This window comes from Mus caroli, chromosome 16 (genome assembly GCF_900094665.2).
Source record: "Mus caroli chromosome 16, CAROLI_EIJ_v1.1, whole genome shotgun sequence".
Classification (NCBI taxonomy): domain Eukaryota; kingdom Metazoa; phylum Chordata; class Mammalia; order Rodentia; family Muridae; genus Mus; species Mus caroli.
The window spans coordinates 54,252,968-54,259,252 of NC_034585.1; the positions used below are offsets into that span (position 1 = coordinate 54,252,968).

Below are 6,285 nucleotides of genomic sequence, written 5' to 3' on the forward strand. Positions count from 1 at the left end.
TGAGAATTTTCCCACAACTTGATGAATTTTTCTACCAGGTAAGGATAGAGAATTTGAACTCTCTTAGAAGAAATTCACCTACATGAACACTTCTCAAAGAAGTTGGAAGCTCCTGAAGAGGTCAGTGAACATTCTGTGCAAGGAACAGAAAATGCCTACTGCCAACTGAAGGTAGAGCCTGGAGGCAGAGCCTGGCCACTGCTGGCTCCATCTGCTGTGTGCCTGCTGTTTAGTTTGGCAAAGGCTGGCTCCTTTGCAGGAGGGAAATGGTTTCTACATTGGGCTGCAGAGTTGGAGGATGTGGACTCAGGAGAACTGGGTTGTTCTGGCTAAATACATTTGCTTTATTTCCATGGGACCTCCCCAAACACATTGATATTTTTATAAGAATGAAATAAAGGCAGCAGTGACAAAGACGACATTATCACTGCTGCCCGGGTTGGCACACTGTACAGTGTTTATTTGTTAATGAATAAGAAATGTTCCAAGTAAGTCATTTAGCAAATCTCCCTGATACAGAACCACCTCTTTCTATTCATTAGTAGAGTGGGTAATGCATTTTACATCTTCTACATTATTAGGAAAGAATAATTCCATATGACCCAGGGGTGCTATTTGGAGGAACAGCTTTGCCCTGTAACTAAATGTGTATGTAAATGACTCATAATGTAGAGAAGTAGTCAGGAATATGGATTTACAACATCTTTTCCAGCCTTTGGTTGCACATGTATTAACAGTGCTGTTAAACATCACCATTGGGTCTAGCACTGAGAGTGATTGGGGTCTTTCAGTAGATGGTTGTTCTACTAGTGTGGAAAAATTGAACAATGCATTACAATGGGGGAAATGTCAACATATGAGCTAACTGAACCTAAACATGGCATAAGGAGTAATGATTAGGAATCTACTTTGGTGAATGAGAAGGAGGAAGTGGTATGATATCTGTGTGGATGTCTCATGTACAACTGCATGGAATCAGCTCTGTTATGGGGCTAGTGCTTTGGGAAATAGACAATTTTGGAGTTATTATTTTAACATTTATATTTTAGTTTAAGAGTTGAAATTTTCAATTTTAAATCAACCCTCTATACCCCATTAGCCCTCCTCCAATTTCTTCTCTATCCTCCCCACCACTACTTACCTTCACATGACTTTTAAAAAACACATTGAGTCATCTTAGTGCTGCTAGTATGTACATAGGTATAGAGCTATTCACCTGATTGTGGGTCACCAATCATGAAGACTAAATCTCTTTCTTGCAGCCATCAGTTACTTATAGCTCATCACAAGGCAGAGGGTTGTGACTCCCTTCCCTATCCACACATGGTTTTTGTTTGGTTTGATCTTGTGAAAACCTTATGTATGCTGTCAAAACTGCTGTAAGCTCATGTATATAATAGCCCTTTCATACAGAAAAAAACCCCCACTGTTTGTCTGTATTCATCTTCTGACTCTTACAGCTTTCTACTCTCTCTTCCATGAAAAACCCTAAGCTTTGGGAGTAGGGGATATGATACAGATGTTCCATTTAGGACTGAGCACTCTTCAGTCTCTTATTTTCTGCACTTTGACAGGTTGTAGGTCTTTGTGCTATAGCTATCTACTGCAATAAACTTCTCATAGAACAGCAGAGAGCTGCACTAACCCATGGATATAAGTAATTAGCAGACACTTTAACACTATGCTCATAATAGTTGTAAATTCTTCCTTAAGGCCTGTCATCAGTCCTTGGTCTAGTTACCAGTTTTAGACACGAGTTCTGTATTATGGAGTGGGTCTTAAATTCAATTAGAAAATAGTTGGTTACTTCTATGACATTCATGCAGCTATTGTAGCCAGTCATTATCATCATTTGTAGGATTCATAAGTGGGCAAGATTGTCAATTACTTTTCTACCCTGTGAAAATGCATACCAGTTTTCAGCACCGTGGAAGCTAGAAAGTGGAGATGAAGTTTCCATCCCACTATCAGATTGATTTCTTGCAGTTGTCCTTACATGTACACATACATGGATTCAGTGTGTATATGCACATATGCACATATATGTGTCTGTTATATCAACCAACAACATACCGTGTGAAATGATGTCGGGCTGTATATCCAAGTATCATGGAGAAAGTCTGAAAAGAATTTGTTTAATGTGTGCCTTTCTTCTTTTTGTTTCTGGTATTGTCATTTTCTACCCCCAGAGAACATGAACATTTTAGCTTCCTATTTTTTTTTAAAGTCAACTAGTCTCTGTGTTCCCAGAGAAGACCGATATTACCAGAAGAACCTACAGCTAACACATGCAATTAATTACTACTGTCAAGGTTTTAATGTTTTCGTTTTCCTACCACTGAGTTCCATACATCCTTTGTTGATTATCTGTAGCATTATGTATTTATTTCTCTTTCTAGTCGAGAACCATGTATTATTTACAAACTATTAAGACAATAGGACAATTATAGTCTGTTTTAATTTTGTATGATTTTCCTCCCTACACTGATCAATATTGAGCATAGCTATTCGGTATCGACCCTCCCTTTCACAATTCATTTCATTTTAATTCACACGGTTTCACTAACCCCCTAGACAGACTCTCCTGTAACTAAGAGTAAATTCTTGCTTTAAATTTAACATTGTTTTTCTTGCTCTCATTTCACATGCTCATGATTTCCTATGAATGTTAAGTGGACAGAACAATGTCAAAAATTTTAATATCTCTCCAACTCATAAAGTTGTAAAATCTAATTTTCAGTTTGACACAAAATTCAAAAACAACTCAAACTATCGAAATGCAACTTCTTGGAAAAATTTCCAAATGGACTCCAAATTCTCTTTTGTAGTTGTGGGTCTCATTTCCCTCCACATATTTGTTAATTTTGTTCTTTCCCCTCCCACGTTACAGAAAAGTGAGAGCTCAAATGAGTTCCACATGACCCTGGACTCCCACATGCACCAGGTTGAACCCAACTGTCTGCTTTCTTTCTTCTTCTACTCATTGCACTTAAACCTGCCCTTTATCTATCTGTTCTCCAAGAGATGAATTCTGTTTGTTTTTTTCCCTCAAAACTTTATTTTTTTTTTTTTACAAATTTGGTAAATTATATTTATATACAGAAAACTTAGTGTACATTTAACCCAGTGTAGTGGCAAGTTCTTTAGTCTTTGCCTTTTCCAGCTTGGCAATGTGAGCCACAGATTTAGGACCCAGGACGTTGCCTCCCCAGTGGCAACTGATCTTGTTCTGTCATTGTAATTGGTCCTAATAGCTTCCACCAGCTTAGCCAGAGCACCCTTGTCTTCCAAGTTAAACTGTATGAAGGCAACAGTGGTGCACGTCTTCCTGTGGACCAGGCACCCCAGCCTGGCCTTACCCTTGATGATGCAGTAGGGCACCCCATCTTTCAACCCAGGGCAGGCAGGAAAACCACCAGCTCGATGGGGTCTACATCATGGGCAATCACCACCAGCTGAGCCTTCTTAAGGCTCAGTTGGTGGTGTATTGATTCCTGCTCGAAGGACAAATGGTTTCTTAGTTGGGTTGTCCCCTTTGCCAGCAGCTTTCTTCTCAACACGGGCCAGTAGCCTTTGCTTCTTCTCTTGCTTTGTTTCTGGCCTGTACTTGTGGGCAAGCTTAATCAACTGGGTAGCTGCTTGCCTGTCCAGGGCTTGGGTGAACTGGTTAATGGCAGAAGGTTACTTTGAGTCGCTTATAGAGAATGGCTCTTTGCCTCTGCAGCCTGATGTAGCAGAGCCATTTGACAAAGTGTGTTAGATCTCTTTTGGGCTGGGTGTCCTGCCCAATGCTGAAGTTCTTGGGCATTTTCTCAAGCAATGGGTGGACCACCTTTTTGGCCTCCTGTTTCTTGACAACGGCAGGGGCCCAGGGCCATCTTCTTCCCTTTGGCCTTCTTTTCTTTCGGCATCTTGCTTGGCTTCTGGAGAGAGCTCCTCAAAACTCTCTAAAAGGAGGATTCCTGCATTTGTTACTTATTTTCACTCCTGTGACAAAATACCTAATCAAAGCAACTTAAGGGAAACAGGCATTATTTTGATTCACAGTTTGAGCATCCGGTCCATTGTGGTCAGGGTATCTTGACAACAATAGGCTGAGGAAGACGGTCAGATTACCAGATAATTGCAAATCTAATCAAATTGCCGGTCGAAATTCACTCTCACAATTATTAACTTATTTCAAATAACATATTTCATATTAGACCAAATGTGTTAGAATTCTACCCTTCTAGTTCCTTCCTTTTCTTGATCTTCTTTCTGGAGTTATCTTCTAACCCTTTGGAAGTTACAGGAAACAGGCCTGGTTCTGGTTTCATTTGTGTTACTGTGATCTCTGACCATTAGGCAACAAAAGAGTGATACAGATTTGTTGTTGAGCCTACAGTTTCAGATTTAAGCCCATCATTGAGAGGAGGTCAATGAGATAGCTTATACAAGTGCTCACATCACAATTCCAGGCAAGAGCAGAGACGTATGAGCATACTGTGCTGCCCACTTGATCCTTTCTTCTAACATTTTCCCATCTCTCATGGTTTAGGATGCTCTGCCTAGGGAATGGCATGGCCTGAGCAAATTAACAATCAAGATAATCACAGACATGCTCATAGGTCAACTTAATCTAGACAATTACTCAACTGAGACTCTCTGTGGTGATCCTAAGTTGTGGCAAGCTGGTGTTGAAAACCAATAGTGACATCTAATTACCTTTTGCTCAAAAGGTTTTCATCATTTTATGCCAACAACTATAGGCTTTCAAAGTCTCTCTTTCCTCCTAGGTCAGTTCTTCATGATTTTTCTCTGGTCATAGTTTACAATATATGACTAAATCCTCCTTTTATAACTTACTTAGTCTGGATTTTTTTTCTAGACTGATGTACCTTAAATTAGACACAGAACTCTAGGTGCAGTCTAATAAAGCTGTCCTTATTTACTATAAAATGACAAATTTTCACCAACATGGCTCAAGATTGCATATTAGGAATATTAGGCAGTAAATTTCATTATTGACTTAAAACAACCATAGTTTGACTTAAACTGTAAGTCATACTTTAACACTTTTATTTCCTGCCCTCTGTTACACAGAGCTCAAAACGATTTTGGACTTCAGTGAAGGAATTCTAATTATCTACTTCAATTCTCCCCTTATTATTCAGCCTTGTTTGGAGATATGTTGTATGTCTTTAGTGGATTCTAAACATTCATAATTATTTCCAATTCATCTGTGTAGTTTTGTATCATTCTCTTCCAGAATTATTGATGAAAATTATTTGCTGTGAGAGAATTAAAACAACTTCTTTCCAGGTTTCAAATAATCCACTTGTAATTATAAAGAATTAAAAATGAAGCTAAGTGAGTGGTCCTTTTGCTCCATTACTTTACATCTTTGGTTCAGTTCTTTAGAGAGATTGCAAGATGCAAGCATCCCATGTTTTGTGTCTCCTACATTTTCTAGGTCTATGAAACCAGGGAAAGGATATCCTCCTTATATCATCTGTTAGTGATTTCATGATAATTCCGCATAGAACTGTCGACTCTCCTCAGAGTATTGACCAGTTCTGGCAAGCACAGCTGTATACTTTTATCCTTTGAGGGATGCTATTTCCAAGTCTTCTCCACGTACATGAAAGACATAGAATAGAGGTCTCTGTGAACATTCAGTTATCCTATGTTTTCCCATTTCCTCGAAAACCTACCTTACATTTATGTTTCAGCCACAGGAGGAAGAGGGAGGATTCCCCCTGGTTAGCCATAGAGCATGGTCAGTGGTCAGAAAGCCTTCCTTTAGTATTTATTCACTTCTTATTAATGTCTTTAGTACAGTATTCATTTCTGGGAACAAGTTCAGCAATATACAAGGAGATCAAATAAGGATTATGGACTTTTACCGACTGTGTTTTCTATTGTTTTTCTTCTGCCGTTGACTTTACAGGGGTCCTACAGCTCTGCATTCACTGTTACGAAAAGAGAAAGACCATCTGTGAAAAAAAAAATTTTAACATCAAGCATATTATAAGGGAATTAGATTCAGAAGACAGAAGAATAAAAAAGGCAATATTTAATAGGAAATCTGGTTTTTGAAATAGGTAAAAGACCTGAACACTTCACCAATGAAATCTGATACTGAGCATATAACATGACATTCAGCATCACCAACCATTATGAAAGGCAAGTGAAGTTCTTATGAAATCACCAAAGCAGACATAGATGCCATGCTTAAGGTAGAAAATGGGCTCCACCAAACATGGAGAAGATTTTCATAATATTGATCGTGGGATTACTGAAGGG

At 38.8% G+C, this 6,285-nt stretch overlaps 1 pseudogene; it reads right to left on the reverse strand.

Moving 5' to 3' along the window:
- Positions 1–3,118: 3,118 nt before the first annotated feature.
- LOC110312098 lies at positions 3,119–3,911 on the reverse strand (annotated as a pseudogene).
- Between the last annotated feature and the right edge of the window lie 2,374 nt (positions 3,912–6,285).